The 18,548-nt window shown below is 40.3% G+C and overlaps 1 pseudogene; it reads left to right on the forward strand.

Moving 5' to 3' along the window:
* Positions 1-4,669: 4,669 nt before the first annotated feature.
* LOC132215164 (ATP synthase subunit gamma, mitochondrial-like) lies at positions 4,670-5,312 on the forward strand (annotated as a pseudogene).
* The last annotated feature ends 13,236 nt before the right edge of the window (positions 5,313-18,548 follow it).

Raw genomic sequence — 18,548 nt, forward strand, 5'->3', positions numbered from 1 at the left:
ATTTACTACTTGTTAAAAACCAATAAAATTTATTTCAGTAAACTTCAAAACTACTTTCACCATTTTCTCAATACTGTAATAGAAAACCTAGTTCTTTGCAGAAAAAAATCAGCCTTCCAAGTTTTAAATGTGTGTAGTTGCTCACGCAAAATGCCTCTGATGGCTTATGTTATGGTAGACTGGTTAGTCAAATCAAAATACAAATCTTCTACGACGTAGAGAGTATAATAGAATGGAAATAATTCATTCATAAGATTCTAATTTATAAACCAAATTCACTACTTTTAAAATACTACCCTAAGAATTATAATTCTATCAATCTTTAATTTGAACAAATGTACACTTAGACAACAGCTGTTACACTAAAAAAAAAATTCAAAATGTCTTTAGAAGAGTGACAGGAACATTATTAACATGATTGCCCTAGTTCAGCCCTTCAGAAGGAGGCTCTCCGAAGGCTGGCTCAGCCCTAGGAAATACACACTTTGGCTATAGCTTTTTTTTTAAAAATATATTTTATTGATTTTTTACAGAGAGGAAGGGAGACAGACAGAGAGTTAGAAACATCGATGAGAGAGAAACATCAATCAGCTGCCTCCTGCACATCTCCTACTGGGGATATGCCCGCAACCCAGGCACATGCCCCCGACCGGAACCGAACCCGGGACCCCTCAGTCCGCAGGCCGACGCTCCATCCACTGAGCCAAACCGGTTTCGGCTGGCTATAGCTCTTGAACAAGAATCACATAGAAACCCCCTTGGTGGGCAGATGTTACTCGGCACTAATGGAGATTGAAGGGCCAGGAAAATCCCCTGTGAGAAGTAATATCAAGAATTCGTACAGGTTTCCTGGAGAAGATGACAGATGAGGTTCTCCTCTTGTAACATACCCTATGGATCCATTCCCAGCATGCAACCTTCAACTGGATGAGGTGGACAAGAATAAAAAGCCTACACCAACCTCACTTTCAAGTAGTAGAGATGGATCAGGAGGACCTAAATTACCAAAAGCATCTTCAGGATGAGTCCCACCAGATCCCATTTTTTTAAAGATATGGACCAATTTCTCCTTCTAAAGAAGGCCCATTAAAACTTGTAAATCTTGCCCTGGCCAGGTTTGCTCAGTGGATAGAGCATCGGCCTGCAGACTGAAAGGTCCCGGGTTTGATTCCAGTCAAGGGCATGTACCTTGGTTATGGGCACATCCCCAGTAGGAGGTGTACAGGAGGCGGCTGATCGATGTTTCTCTCTCATCGATGTTTCTAACTCTCTATCCCTCTCCCTTCCTCTCTGTATGAAAATCAATAAAATACATTTTTAAAAAAAAAACTTATAAATCTTGCTAGTGTAGAAAAGATAGCCAGTGTCTGAAGCAGAAATGAAAACTGTGTCTTGTGCTTGTTAAGGAAGAGGTGGACCAGGATGTAGATGGCCTGGTAGACACTATGTTTTCCTGGACACTAGGTCCTAGGGAGATGACATCTGGTGATGCAGGGAAACACTGAACCCTGAATCTCTGAACCATCTAGCTGGACATACCTCCTGCCTTGATGCACTGATCCAGAAGATTCCCTGGTTCTCATGGGCCTTAAATCATTGAGTCCTTGAGGATCCTTTTCTAAAATCTCAAAGTTTATACATCTGTGGTTAATTTTGGCCTTCCACATGAATTTACTATAATCAAGAGCAATAAGCTGGCTTGTCAGAGGACAAGTAAGTTCTTCCATTTCTTCTCCTAGAGCTTTGGCTTGATTTTTGGTTTGTCTGGTTTCGTATGTGTGTTTTGTCTTGGTAACCAGCTCTTCATGGCCTGGCTCATGTTTTTATCTGCTTTGAAATTCGGCTAAATTATTCTTCTTCCTCTGCAGGAAAATTTCCTGGGAGATTTCTTATTCTTGTCTTGACACAGTTTGGTCTTTAAGTATAGGCTAAAGCTTTGGAACCCCACTTAATCTTTGCATTTTCTGATTCCAACAATGCATTTTTGTTTTCTTGTTTGTTTATTTGTAGAATTGTGCTGTCTAACCTGTTAGTGATTGTTTTTTTCTCCTCCAACTACTTAAATATATATTTGGTTACTTTCTTCTGCAAGGGTTTAGAAGGAAACATTTAGTTTGATGGCATCAATCAGTCTTCTCAAAGCTCATACTGACTGGTCATCTAGGTGGTGTACAATTTTATTAAAAGTTGACCTTTGATCTCTATATCATTCTTGAACAACAAAATGGAAAGTACACATAAAACACTTCTGCTTCATTCGGAGGTATATGCTTATCTAACGTGAAAGCTTGTGTACAATTTGTTAAGTTACAAGCAGAACTAGCTACTTTTTCCATTGAACACTATATTCACTTGAAATAAAAATTAATAAACTGTACAGACTTAGGTATTTAGTTGACAATTTTTTGAAAATAAAAAAGTACGCCTGTCATTTCAAGGAAAAATAACTGACAGCATATATTTTGCCAATTCAAGGTGTCAAGTGAATATTGGAATTTGAGAAAAATTGTATCTATCACCATGAGCTTGACAGCTTCCCAATATTTAAAACCTTTTCTGATTAAATCAATGGTCTTATTAACAGACATGATATTTTTATATTTAATAATGAAATATGTCAACATTTGGAAGGCGTGAATAAGTCAGTAAACCAAAAATTTTCAAGTGACCATATATGATATTACAAAATCATGCATAGGTAAAAGATCTATATAAAGTGCAAGATAGATCAATGAATTTTAATGTAACAGAGTATGACAATTTCATTGATATGATGTCAGATTCCACATTGCAACTACCCTTTAATAAACAATTGTCAAGTTTTAGTATAGTAACAAAGAATACCCACATGTATCTAAAAAGGCTGTTAACATATTTCTCCCTTTTCCAACTACATCTTTGCACAAAACAGAATTTTCTTCATATATCTGAATTATAGCATTATACTGCAACATATTGAATGCAGCAGATATAAGAATCCAGCTATTTTCTATTAAGTTAGATCTTTTAAAAATTTACAAATCTATAAAATAATGTCAGTCTTCTCACTAATTTATAGGGGGGAGTTGGAGAAATTTGGCAATTTTTCATTAACATTTGTTATTTATTTTTAATGATAGGAGTTTATAATGAGTAGTTGTATTATTATAACAAATGCAATAATGAATAAATACTATTCTTAACATTTCTCCATTTTAATTTCTGATACAGTAAATATCAATAGATATAACCTACATAAACAACGGCCATTTGGGGTCCTCAATAATTTTTATGACAGGACCCTGTCACCAAAACTGAGAACTGTTGCTTTAGAATTTTCAACCATTTTTTTTATTTTAACTGTGCTTTTCACTCTATACTTCATTGTCTTATGAAAGTAGTTTTGTGCTTTCCTGAAAATGGGCATGTTCATCCACACCTTTGATGTCATCATTGGTTGTTTCTCATTCTTCTAGTACCACTTGGGATTGAATGGCTTCTGATCCATCTGTTAGTCACTAAGCATCCTTGTGATGCTCATCCTGGACATTTAGATTTCTCTTTCCTCCATCCTTTTACTGACAAGTCTATCTTAACCTCGAGAAGAAACCATTAAAGCTTTTTTATTATTTGCCTCCAGGCCCAGCATTTCTGATCCTTTGGTCTCAAGATTGAATTCCTTCAAAAAGGACTCCATTGCTTCATAATCTCTCTTAATATACCCAAACTCAAAAAATTTTGCTTTTTAAAAATCTGGGGCAGAGTAAGTTATGCCAAGCTCTTTCTCCCAACATTTAAAAGCCTAGGTCACCATCTCCCAGGTAGCAGGTGCATCACCAAGAGCTGGACCAGGACTCACACCTCCAAGTGGAGCCCTCAGCCCACCCAGCATCTCCAGGAGCCATCACCAGGCCCTCTGTGGCACCAGTGGTTACTAGAACAGCCTCAGATTGTCAGGGCCCTACTGACCTCAAGAGACTACAGGGCACTACAGAATGCTCCACTGAGAACATAAGCCAACATGCGCAGTGAGGCCTGTCTGACCGACCTTCAGCAGGGCCAGGACCTCCAAGTTTTCTCAGGTAGGCGTCGTTGAGGGTTTTGGGCCTGGGCTGTGCAACTAGATCCAAATTTGAAATATGGCAACTTTGAAAGACATTCCCGGGTGACTGAAGTCAATTAAAACCATCCTGAAAATTAGCAAGTCTATGAAAATGGCAGCGGCAGCAAAATATGCCCGAGCTGAAAGGGAGCTGCAATCAGCTCGAATGTGTGGAACTGGATCTTCGGCTTTGTATGAACAGGCTTGTGATAAGGTGCCTGCAAACAAGAAGAAAAATTGGTGCCTGCCAATTTTACACACCTCCTTATCAGTGTGTCCTCAGATAGAGTGCTTTGCAGTGCTACCCATTTCTTGGTTGCTAAACAGATGAAAAGTGAGCTCAGAAGGTATGGCTCAGTGATTGAGCATCAACCCATGAACCAAAAGGTCACTGGTTCAGTTCCTCGTGAGGGCACTTGCCCTGGTTGAGGGCTCTATCCCCAGTAGGGGGCATGTGGGAGGCAATCAATAGATGTTTCTCTCATTGATGTTTCTATCTTTCTCCCTTCCTCTCTCTCTAAAAAAATCAATAAAATAAAATAAAATGAAAAAGGGAGGTGGGTATGCTCACAGCAGCTGGGAAAGTTAAGATGGTTGGAATCGGTGATAAAATTAGGGTTATATTTCATAAGACTCATTCTGACCAGTTTCTGGTCACCTTCAAAGAAGTGGGAAGAAAACCCCCTACTTTTGGAGATGTGTCAGTCATTGCCCTGGAATTACTAAATTCTGGATATGAACTTGATGAAGGATCTATTATCTTTAATCGATTCAGGTCTGTCATCTCCTACAAGACAAAAGAAAAGCCCATCTTTTCTCTTCTCTTAATACCATTGTAAGTGCTGAGTGCACGAGTACCTATGACGACATTGATGCTGACATGCTGGAGAATTACCAGAAATACATCTGGCCAATATCACCTACTATTCTCTGAAGGACTACACCACTAGTGAGCAAAATGCCAGCATGACGGCCATGGACAACGCAAGCAAGAATGCTTCTAAGGTGATCGACAAATTGACTTTGACCTTCAACCGCATAGGCCAAGCTGTCAGCACAAAGGAGTTGATTGAAATCATCTCCAGTGCTGCAGCTCTGGATTAATGAAAATCAAGTTTCATCCTCAGACAAAGAGGTAAAGGAGGAAAACTCAGCCAGCTGATTTTGTTTTTACCTTGCTGCTGTGCTGGTCAGAAGAAATTATTGGCCCGTTGTTTAAATTACTGAAGACAGCAAGGTATTTATAAATTATATTACAATAAACAATCTACACTAAGAATAAAAAAATATAAGCCAGTGCCTGGCAACCAGAACAGACCAGCAGTGGGAGGGAGATAAGGAAGGGAAGGGAAGAATATGACAGAACAGAGTTTTCCCACATTTTCTACATCATGGCACACCGATAAATCTGGTCACTGGGGGAAATGGTAGCCTCTTCATGGCTGAGGGACAGACTCCTCCTGGCAGCTGGGAGGGCTGAGTGTCTACATCTTCCCACACGTTATTCCTCCTGGGATTGCTGAGCAACAGGAAGCTCTGCTGTACTAGTAAAGGGCTCTCCTGCTCATGTCATGAACCAACACTCCTACACCTTTCTCATAGTCCTGGAGGCATGATCCTGCCTGCAGAAGTGCCAGAGCTTTTGGTCAGTATGAGAATGTCCACATGTGTATGTGTGAGTTGGGAATAAAAAAGGCCGTACAAGTATTTTCTTTAGCTATCAACAGTAAAAGAATGTTCAACTACCTTATTAATAATTTAGAAAACTTGCAGTCTAATTGCATTTAGCCTTCTCCTAATCTTTGTGCTCTTGTCATCATATAAGTTGCTTCTACATGTTGCCCCACAACACATTTTATTGCTGTTTTAAAGAGCAAATAATCTTTTAAAGGACATGTGTGTGTGTAGATATGTATATTATATACATTATTTCTGGTGACAAATCTGCCATTTTTCTGTAAGTAATGTATCTTTTTCTTCAGGCTAATTTTACAAAATCCTTTTATTGCTGCTGTTCAGAAGTTGACTATGTTTGCCTATGATTTACTTTGAATTTATTCAGCTTGAGGTTCATTGAGATTCTTGGAGCTGTGGGTTGTTATATTTTATCAATTTGGGGAAATCCAAGGTCATTATCTCTTCAAATATTTCTTCCATTCCATTATCACTCTCCCCTCTTTCTAAGACTTCTACAATACTTATATTAGATCACTGAATATTCTCCCAAAGGTCTCAGCTGTTATTTTTGGTTTCCTATTCTTATTTTCCCTTTGTTTTCAGCTTGTATAATCTCTATTAACCTGTCTCCATATTCACTGATCCTTTCCTGCCTTTAAATCTAGCAATTCAACTATTAAAATCAATTCTGATAGATATTTTCAGTTCTAGGATTTCCATTCGATTCCTTTTAACATTTTCCTTTTACTTTTTGGCTAAGATTCTAGACTTGTCCACTAGATTCTTAAGCTTTTCCACTAGATTCTTTAACAGATTTATAATAGCTATTTATAAGTTCCTGACTGCTAATTCCAACCTCTGTGTCATAGGTGGGTCAATTCCTTAGACTGTTTTTCCTCTGGCTTATATGTCATATTTTCCTACTTTGTCTCATGGTTTATTTTTATTACTGTATGCAAAAGAACAGTAGAGACAGAAGTCAATAATATTTACCCTTGAAAAGAGCATGCCCATTCCTCCGTCAGGCTGCCAGTGCATGGTGGTGGGAGAGGGGCACAGGAGTGAGTCAATTTAATTTATGCTTGAGCTGAATTGGAGCCTCATTGGCAGCTCATTTAGTGAGATTTTGCTCAAATGCTTTGAGGGAAGGATCCGGGCTTTGCCTGCATCATGTCTTAGAATGTGAACATCAGGGACACTCCAGAGACCTCTCTTTGCTTTTCACCTCTCCGTTCGGCTGCCTATTTGGGGGGGGGGGGGGGTTACTGAAGAGTTCTATTTGCTCTGACACCAATTTTTTCATGTTGTTTTTAAAAACTGGAAATTATTTAAATGCCCACCAAGAAGAATGGCTATGTAAGTTATGGGGAAACCAATGCTGTACTATACTTGTACGCACTGATTTATAAAATCATCCTGAGGAAGAGGTGAATGCTTAACCTATAATATTACATTTTTAAAAAAAAAAACACAAAATCTTAAGGTATAGCTAATAAAAATTATGCAAAAAACACTAAATTTATATATGGACATGTACTAGAAAGAAGCCCCTAAAAATGAAACGTTTGAACCATGGATGTGGCAAAATTGTGAGCGGCTTTGTCTTAATTTTTTGTTGTGCTTCCCATTAATAATTCCAATCAGATTGAGTATGTAGCAAAGAATAAAATTCAGACAGATGTGAAATAACAATTCCTTAGGCTGCGAAAGATAGCCCAGAGCAGGAAGGGGCAGGCCAGCAGCCTCTTCTCCCCCAAGGCCCAAACAAAAAGAAACTTGTTTAAAATACAGCAAGAGGACTGGTGAGGAGCGGGAAGAAAGAGCCTTTGGACTGTCAAGGTTGTAAAATGAAGACTAAAATGAGAGAGCTAGAAAAGGGACTAAACTTAGAGAAACTCACACGTGGCGCAGTCCAGTCCTACCCATCGTTTCTTCGTTAACTGACAGTGATGTGGTCCGACATCTCAGAGTAAACCATTCTCGTTGCTATCACTATTATTATAGACTGGAATTCGTTACTAAGAAAAGCTGTGAAATTTTTCCCCCAGAGGCCATTTAGAATCAGATGTAGACAACCACCTGTCTAAAATAATTCCCATTCCATCCTGCCTAGAGGCAGGGGATTGAACTAAATGACCCCTGAAGGTCCTTCTAAACCCTATGACTTTGGATTCCTGTGCTGATAATACTGAGAAAGCCTCATTATCCAACTTCTTCCTAATCCTTGACTGTGTACTCTCTGCTTAAATATTTTTTCAGATTGGAAAGGGAAACTTCCTGCAAGCAGTCCTTCGCTTCTCCCCGTGACACTAGGCTGAAACTTCAGTCTTGCAAGTATCACTGGGGAACATTTCTTAGTGGCAGTTGATTATTTTTTCTTGTACTGCCAGATGTCACTGTGCCTGGAGAATTCACTTAGCCCGGAAGGGGCAAAAGCTGCCAAGGGCAGAAACAACATGCTAGGGGTGCTGGGGATTAGGGGGCAGGGGAGGGGGTGTGTTGGAAGGGCAGAATTTATGAAAAGTCAGCAGATACAAAGCATTTTTTAATTAAAAATAAAAAACCTAGCCCTGGCCAGTGTGTGCAATGGTTAGAGCATCGGCCCATGGAACAAAGGGTCAGGGGTTGGATTCCCAGGTGGGAGCCCATATCTGGGTTGTAGGTTTAATCCTCAGCCCTGACACACTTACTTGCCGGAGGCAACCAATCAATATGTCTCTCTCACATCAATGTTTCCCTCTCTCCCCCCCACCCCTTCCTTGCTTCTACTCTCTCTTTAAGAAAAAAAAAAGTCTAGTAAGCTGTAGTTGTATGTGCATGTGTTTAAATTGCTTTAGGATACACAAAAATTCACCGAACCAAAGCTATTATTCGAGCACAGCAACCAAAAATGTTAATGATGCCCCCACGAAACGCTTCATGAGAGATCACCCCCAGCTGCCAGAAAGGAGGGGGACGTGTCAGGAAAGGATGGTGGGGGAGATGTGTACACATCCACTCAGAATGGAAAGTTAGTGGCCTAAAAAGGAACCAGACGAACTTGTATTTTGCCCCTGAGTTTCTGAGCTCTCTAATTTGTCAGTGATCACTTCTGGGGCTGCTCTGTGAGGACTGCCTCTTGCCCTCCTTTGGAATGTGAGCTTCAGCCAGAGAAGAGATGAGGGCAGGAATTATTGAAAGCCCTGTTTCGGATCAGCATTAACAATTCATGGAACTCATTTCTGGTTCCACCTCAGGCATTGGGAAGGACACCTGCGTGCAGCAAGGGCTTGTTCAAAGTGTCTCCTAATCTGCTTTGAAATGCACAGCGGATGGGGGCCAACTCCAGGTCAACACCCTGTCCTCCTTTAGTGAGCCGCACCGCTCTTCCCCGTAGAGGAAGTGAAAAACCAAGACTGACTGCTCACCCATCCAAGGCCTAGGGCAGCCCCTGAAGGGTGTTTTGAAGTGCAAACTTCCAGAGCTGAGGGTTTGGAAACTTTGTTTTCTATTCAGGGCCAGTGGCTCACAAAAGGGGGGGGGGGGACGGGACCGGGGGGGGGGGGGGGGGGGGCGGGGGGGGGGGAATGATCACCAAAAGTAATTTAGGTCGAGATTCATCAGAGGTTAAACTCACACCACTTAAATGTTCAGAATAGGGAATTTTAAACATTCATTAGGTATAGCCAATTTGGGAGAATGTATTTCAATTTCAGATGAGGGGCAGGTAAAGAGGCCTTTTAGTCCACCAGACGTCATGCATGTGAAGCCTGCATTCTACAGTCTGCCCATTCCTGTTCAATACCATTCTTCTGGCTTCTTCGATGCCAAACTCTCCTGGTTTCCTCCTCCCTCCCATCATCCCACTCCTCAGGGTCATTAGCCAGATCTTCCTCCTCAACTCATATTCGAATGTTGCCTCTAAAAGCTTGGTCCCAGGCCAGCATTTTTTCTCTCTGATGTGCTTTCTACCTCAACAATCTCACCCACACCCTCATTCCTCACCATCTCTACTCAGATGGCCACACATTTGATCTCCATCCAGACCTTTCTTCAAAGCCACAGGCCCATCAGTACAGCTACCAGTGGACAGAGCCCCTCGGATGTCTCACAGGCACCTCCAACTCAGTGTGTCCCTAACTGACCTCCATCCCTTCTTCCAATGTCCTTTCTCAGCGAATGTAGATCTATTTGCTCAATTTCAAAAGTAGAAACACTGGGAATCAGTCTGGAAACCTCCCCTCTGCCTCATCCCACAGCTACTCCATCTCCAAATTCTAAGTATCTCTCTTTCTCTTTCCTTCCACCGACCAGCCTGCCAGCATCTCTATGTCTTATTGACCAGTGTCTGCATCCATTCTGCCCCCTCCAGTTCATTCTGTACACATCAGCCAGGGGGATCTTCCTACAGGGCAAAGCAATGCATTCTAATGCTTTTAGAGTAAAGATCGACAACCTTATCGTGGCCCATAAAGCTGTGAAGTTGTGTCTTTGCACAATTCTACAGCCTCACCTCTACTTACCTTCCCATCTCCCACGCCCCCTCCCAGTTCCACTTTGCAAACCACACAGGGCTTTCATCTCCTCAAGCTCACCCTGCTCTTCTCCACATCAGCACCTTCAAAAGCGTGGGGTTTTTTCTGCCTGTACCTGCTTCCCCCATGAATCTGCCTAGCCAGTTTCTTTACATCCTTGCAGTCTCAGCAGAATTACCACTTCCTCAGAGAAATCTTCTGCAAGTCCAAACCTCCTCTCGTCCAGTTTCATAGTTCCCATAACTTTTTATTTTTGTAGAATTTATCATGCTTGCTGATTACTCTACTACTTAGTTGTTTTCTAACTTTTGCATTGGTGTTTCTCCAGTGCCTGTACCATACCACTGTGTCCTGCACATTGGATATACTCGATGAAGGTATATGAATGGATGAATGAATGAATAATAGAATAGAGATATAATCACACACAAAAAGATTAAGACTATCTGTAGCTAAGTTACAATCTGTGTATTTCTATTTCTGTGAATTCAGTCACATACTCTCAGTTACTCATATTGGAATTAGTGATTAATTTCAATCTCCATGGCTTTTTCACATAACTGATGTCAAGCCAGGTATGCCTCTGTGCTCAGGGAATTTGTGTTTCATCTATATGTAAGGATATTATCTTTGAGAAAAAATATAATTTTTGAAACTAAATTCTGTCATCCAAGATATTAACTGTCCTCAACAGGTGTCATTAAAAAATACTATCATCATGACTGGTTCGTCTTTTTTCAAGTTGTTAATAAATGATCTCCTTATGTTCATACCACAAAACCCTCTTTCTTAGTGTGACAGGCACAACTGGTCAACTTATCCAATAGCCATTTCTCCCAACTTGCTTATTCCTTGCTCTCTCTTTACAGAGGCTGTGAAAAACCAGAAACCCAATTTGTCAGCTTCCCTTGTGGCTAGTAGTGGCTAGTGAGCCACAAAGTGACATCTACAAAGAGGAAAGAATGCGGGGAGATATTTTGCTCCCATCTTAAAAGAAAAAGCAAGGTCAACATAAGATGTGCTCTCTTAACACTGATTAGAACATTGCTTCAACCTTTGAATGTGATGGTGATGCCTGGACCCACAGTAGCCAAATTGTGACCAAGAGGTGACAAGCATGAACACAGAGTTGATATGACGCATATTTAAGTTTGAGAAGCACCACACTGTAAAATATAGCATTTCATGGATCCACAGTGAGCATTTATACAATCCTACAATAGGACATGGTACATGGATAGTTCTTGTGCTCGTGTGAGCAATAAACTATTCAGTTAAGGAAATGTTCTGATCATAAAATGGTTTCCAAGTAAAATATATTTTTTAATATCAAGGAGTCTTTAATTACTCTTTTTAAAAGATCCTATTAGATTTGTCTTTAACCTTTTCAAAAGCAGTGAATTTGAAATCGAGAGAAGATTAACTCCTTCCTTACCATATCATTATCAGAAAGGCATGGTCCAGCTCAGCTCTCTTTCCGAGGCAGTCAGCATTATGAACATCACATCCAAGGGGGACATCTAACCTCAAAGGAAGAAGTGCAATAACTGGTTCACTAGATGGGGGAGGTAGGGTGTCTCTGGGGCATCTTTCCATATAAAACTTCCTTTTCTGGCTAATAGATGGAAATAATTGCTTATTTGTACCATTTTTCCTTTCTCTTACAGCAGCGGTTCTCAACCTGTGGGTCGAGACCCCTTTGGCGGTTGAAAAACCCTTTCACAGGGGTCGCCTAAGACTATACTGCATATCAGATATTTACATTACGATTCATAACAGTAGCAACATTACAGTTATGAAGTAGCAACGAAAATAATTTTATGGTTGGGTCACAACAGCCGTGGGCAAACTACGGCCCACGGGCCGGATCCGGCCCGTTTGAAATGAATAAAACTAAAAAACAAAAAAGACCGTACCATTTTATGTAATGATGTTTACTTTGAATTTATATTAGTTCACACAAACACTCCATCCATGCTTTTGTTCCGGCCCTCCGGTCCAGTTTAAGAACCCATTGTGGCCCTCGAGTCAAAAAGTTTGCCCACCCCTGGGTCACAACATGAGGAACTGTATTTAAAGGGCCAGAAGGTTGAGAACCACTGTCTTACAGTCTTATTACTTATAAGAGGTCATTGTCACTATAATCATTTACAGCAGTTTCTCTCAATTTTTCATTTGCATGAATCACACCTGGGAATCTTGATAAAACACAGATACTGATTCAATGGGTGAGAGTCTGCATTTCTTTTTTTTTTCTTCAATATATTTTTATTGATTTCAGAGAGGAAGGTAGAGGGATAGAAAGATAGAAACATCAGTGATGAGAGAGAATCATTGATCGGCTGCCTCCTTCATGCCCCACACTGGGGATTGAGCCTGCAACCTGAGCATATGCCCTGATCGGGAATTGAACCGTGACCTCCTGGTTCATAGGTTGACACTCAACCACTGAACTACACCAGCCAGACAAAATTCTGCATTTCTAACAAGCTCTCAGGTGAGGCTGATTCTACTAGTCTACAGATCGCTATTTGAGTAGCAAGGATTTGTAGAATAACAGGACAAAGAATACAGGAATTGTTTCAGAAGAACTCCTACATTTAGCTAATGAAGTCGCCACCCAGGGGGACAGTTCAAACTAAGCATTCAGGTTAAAAAAGAAAAGATGCCTATTTACTGGGAGCAGTGGATAAAGTGAGGAAAAAAAGAAAGGGGCACAGGATGTCCATCCCCCATTACTGCTCTACCCTTGTGTCCAGGACAGGACATCCTCTCAATCTAACTGCTCTCCCTGGGAATCTTTATGGTTGATGACAGGCATTTCCTCATGTGTGCATTCATTTAATAAATATTTACTGAGCAATGATTATATGCCAAGGGGGTCAACTCGAGTCTCAAAGCATCATCTGAACAAGCAGAAGGTCACCATCATGGTCCCACACTTTGGCTAGGTGTTAGCGTCTTACAGTGTTCCCTTCCATCCCTTCTGTCCATCAGAGCTCTGGCTCACTTCCAGGGCATTACCCTGGAGGTAGGATCTTACTTCTCATTGGTTTGTTTAACAGTTTTGAGATACAGGGGCTCATTTATATTAGCCTCACATGCTTAGTCCCGCAGGAGACGATGTTCTCCAGTTGGGGAGATATTTTGTCACAGACATCTGCCTCCTCTATTTACTTACAGAGCTAGTGTTCAGCATTTCATCTCTCAACTCAAAATCACTCTATTAACCAGGTATCAGTGACAGGAAAACTATCTTTGATTTACTATACCCTCTAAGCCCAAACATTCTCAATCTCGTAAGTGAAAGATTAAATGTGCATCTTCCTTTATTATACCTCAAGGCAAAATAAACTTTTGGAAAATCCACATGCATAAGCTGACCGTGGCTCTTCTTTCTATAGCCCCCACAAAAGAACATTAAGAAAATGTTAGGAACACTTCTATTCAAGAGAAGTCAAGAGACCATCAAGGCCCTGGGTAAACTGAACATAATTTTCCAAGTCACAAATCAAGGATATGCCTGGGGCCCTGGCCTGGTGACTCAGTTGGTGTACACCAAAAAGGTTACAGGTTCAATTCCCAGTCAGGGCACATACCCAGGCTGCAGGTTAGATCCCCTGTAGGAGCGCATATGGGAGGCAATCGATGAACGTTTCTCTCTCTCATCTATCTCTCTCTTTCTGTCTCTGGCTCTCTCTGGCTCTCTCTGCCTGTATCTCTATCTAAAAAAAAACAATAAAAACAAATCTTCTGGTGAGGATTTTTTTTAAAAGAAAAATTTAAAACACTTATGGGGACAAAGGAATAGAAAATTTAAGAATAGGCTTGTCTTAAAATGTCTCAAGCATATATTCATCTTGGCTCTGGTAGCAAAAGTGTTCTAGCAGTGACACAGAAAGGGGAAAAAAGACAAAGGGACAGAAAAAAAAACAGATATGATATGCTTCATAACTATATCATTTGAGATAAGCTAGATCAGCTTTCTCAATCTATTTTGCATTATCACCTTCCCCAGAAGTCTTTTTAGATAGTTGGTTCTTAATCCCCCATGAAACTTTAATGCCACAGACTTATGTGAGTTCTTGCCAGAATTAACCAACAGAGACACTTCCCCTTTCCCACCACCCTGTCCAATGTCCAGTCCATTCATCCCCCACTGCATACACTGTCACCACAAACACCACATCCCCTCTTCTCTAACTACCTCTTCAGCTCCCCAACTGGAGATCAAAACCAGCAAAAGGAAGTCAGAAGGGTAAGGTGCTGTCTCCTAGAGAAACCTTTTAGATTGCAAATTAGTTCAACTGCCAGTACCTTTGGGGAACCCAGGTGAACTAGTTACAAATATTAACACATAAACCAGGGTCCTCTTCTAGATGAAACAAAGTAAGTGCTTAATACATACCTTATTGATAAGGAAATGCATGGTTGGATAGATGAGTAAACAAAAAGAAGCATGTGTAACCCATTTTCCAAAGTCCTCAATAACCCGTTTTCACCTTTATTGTTGTTTTCCTTATCTGGATGAGGACCAGTGGCGCTTGCCTTCCTCTTGTATCATGTTCCAGTCTTAGCTTAACAACAAGCTCTGTTTCCTTGTGGTCCCATCATTGCCTGGACAACGGGTTTGGAGTACCTGTGTTTATTACTCCACTTCCTCTTTCCTTCCTCTCTTAATTGCAGGCAAAGTCTTGTCACTTGGCCCCTTCTCTGGATTGTCCTGTACCCTGTTTGACCTGTAACTACGTAGGTTTCATGCTAACCCTCCCCAAATTCTTCAGATGAAAGGACCTTGTGACATAAACACATTGACTGTGAAACAATGACATTGAAAAACAGAAAGTACCTGGATATGGCCATAACATGCCAGAAACATGTGCACACAGAATTGTACAGATTCAGCCAGGAATTGGTATGGGTTTGCTGGTTTCTCATTTGAAAATACACTAACGAAGCAGGTGTTTGGTGGTAGATACTATTCACCTTTCCACATAGAGTTACGTGATGGGGCACTCCCGATGCAAGTGTCACAAATGCTCTTGAAAACTATAAACTATGAACAAGAAAAATCAACCAGTGGTTCATATGTAGGCAGTTCAAGTGTCCCAGTGGAAGCTTGTCACTTTCTAACCAAAATATCTACTTGAAAATAAGAAAATGTCATTGAACCCCTCTAGGGACAGGATCAAGGGCTAGGGTGAAGATGTGGGAATGGGAGCTAGTTCTACAAAGGGATGGAGTGAATGAAAAGTACCTTTGGGGGTAGGAGAGAAAGATGTTCCCTTTGTTCCCAGGAAAGTTTTAGTCAGAAATTCTAGAACCAAGCTTCAGAAAGGGCAACATGGACTTACTTTGGACACAAATCAGATATCATGAATGCACCCAATGTCCACCTCGGTTGTCTATATCCTGGACCATGTTATTCCTTGCTATGTGCTTCAGATAGATATAGCATAGATTTCTATTCCCACCTCTATTAAATCAATATTCTATTTTTTAAAAAAAACATTTTTATTTATTTCAGAGAGGAAGGTTGATAAATAGAAACATCAATGATTGAGAGAGAATCATCCACTGCCTATCGAGCCTGCAACACCCGGCACGTGCCCTGACCGGGAATCAAACCATGACCTCCAGGTTCATAGGTCAACACTCAACCACTGACCCACACAGGCCAGGCTAAACTTATATTCTTGACAAACAACATAATGGGGAGGAGAAAGTGCAAAAGACATAGAATGAAGAAGAGCTTACTTTGCCTTTTCAGTGGAGGCAGCATATCCACTGCTCTTCACCTATTCACTGAGCATGATGTGAGACAGGCACTAACCTCGGCACTAGGGCTATGACTGTGGACAACACAGTCATGATCCCTCTTCTCATGGGGGTAACATTCTAATGGAGAAATAGAGGCAATGAGCAAGGAAGTGAACAGATGAATGAAGCAACTTCATGTGGTAATAAATGCTGGAAAGAAAATATGACAGAATAAGGTAATTTTTGTTTTAATTAAATGAGCTTTGGAGGTTACTTTAGATAGAGTGGTCAGGTGAGATTTTTCTAGGGTAGTGTCATTTGAAGTGAGACCTAAATAATGAGAAAGTGAATAATAAGTATAGATACCCTGGAGCCGTAAAAACCTTAGGGCATTCAAGGAACAGAAGGCTATGTGCATGGGAAAGGGAAGAGTGTTATGACAGCGGATTAAGTTGGAACAGTAAGTTGACTCTAGATCATGTGGGCCCTTAAGACCAAGGTTAAAAGTTTGAATTTCTGAATATATGTATAGTGTGGTTGTCCCAAGTCAGACTGAGGAGAGCCAACCAGGAAAAGTGGGTTCCAGTATCCTGAGTGCAGTCCTCCGGAAAAAGAGCTGCAGTTGGTAACTATTGGAAGCAAAAGCACACTGAAGCACACACACATGCACACACATACACACATACACACACACCAATAAAATCAGATCCTAGAGGACTGGACAGAATACCTATATTACCCATTACACAGACTAACTGAAATACCTAGTTTCAAAATAAATACTCCCTATGTGATCTCAGTGTTATCTATAGAATGTACACAAGTACTGACCTTATGAAGTTATTCCAAAGATTTAAATCGTGACAATGCACTTAAAATTCTAACACAATGCCTAGCATATAAAAGGCACTCAATAAAATTTTTTCACTTAGGCATTCCAAAATTGCTGCACTAATCTGATGGAATATTTTCCCACTTACTGCCTTCTCCATACTCTTATGAGATCATGAAAGCTTCACCAATTTCTATAAGTATAATAGCTTTATAATAAGGTCAGTTGGCAAGCTAGAGGATTATCCTCAGAACTTTCAAAGAGAAATATAACTGCATTCCCACCTAATTACACATCAAGGCATTCTTAAGAATCTCTCTTCCCTCTGGGGAGGACTAGGAAGTTTCTTAATAACAACCAAGGAATGTCATTAGCTATCATAAATAGATTTAGCAATCACAGATGTCCAAAAGACTTCAATCAACTTTTTTATATTCAGATCCATTATGGGTGATAATAGCCTTGTGGCGGCTTCATGGATTCTTGGATTTATTTCACTGCTTGACAATTGTACTTCAAATGCTATCCTACTTCCTAATAATGAAGGCATAGGTTCACTTCAGCAGAGTTTTATTTGAACTTGATTGCAGTACCCAATGTCAAAGAATCTCTATTTAGCACTCAATGCAACTTTGAACATTTAATCGTGCTCACATGTCTTTCATCATCCCACTTCCCAGAACCTACATTTTGAGCCATTTCTAAGTTGGCCTATTTCTTTCTATCCATTACAATGAGCTTACAACAAGCAAAGGATGACCTGAAATATTAGAATTATTAGTCAAACTCAATAATATAGAGAGAGCAAGATAACAGCTCAGAGTCTGGTTGAAAAGGAAAGTAATATATCCCACTCCTTAAAATCAACACAATCTATTTAGATGGAAATTAAGGGGTCTGGCCTGATAGATTGCTTGTGAAAAGTAGTTGTCTCAAACTTCAAATAAAGATGGATTATCCTCCTAGGTCTTCTCCCCTTCCTTGCCACACCCCCCTGAAATTCCAGTAAAGAAATAAAAGATTGTGTTAACCCAAAAGGACAAATAGAGTGGAAGAAGGGAATGCAAAGGGATGGAACTACAGATGGGACTGAAAACAGAGCAATTATAAACCACATAATGAACTGCAAGAAGTTCCTCTTTCTTCTTCTACTGGTCCCAGAAATGACCATAGCCAGGTAACTTATTATTCTTTCATTCCACTTCAGGCTGAAAGCTGAACTATATAGAGATAAAAATGTTTTGAGACATATGAAGTTCCCCAATAAAAAATACCCCCTCGTGACCTCATTGCCACCAGTGGGAAGGCTTCCTCCCCGCAAAGCACAGCTTCCAGACTCCTTCCTAATGCTTTACTCTCAATTATATATGGAAAGCCAAAGATCATAGCATGAAAGACACCAAAAAAAGAAAGAAAAGTAGAATCTAAAGTCAATAGAGACAACAAATAGAGAAATATCTATAGCACATATCTTAGAAAGCTAAGAGAAGATATTTCCATTTATGAGATCACAATAAGATGCTAGCAAAAAGTATCAATCAAAGCACAATAAAGAGCTATCATTTTAAATTTAACTGAAATTTAAAATATGATGGAAAAAGCTAGAGGATAAACTTAAGAAACTTACCTAGAAAGTAGGAAATAGAACTTACCCAGAAAGTAGAACAATTTTCCAGGCATGGTG

This window comes from Myotis daubentonii, chromosome 14 (assembly GCF_963259705.1).
Source record: "Myotis daubentonii chromosome 14, mMyoDau2.1, whole genome shotgun sequence".
NCBI classification, from domain to species: Eukaryota; Metazoa; Chordata; class Mammalia; order Chiroptera; family Vespertilionidae; genus Myotis; species Myotis daubentonii.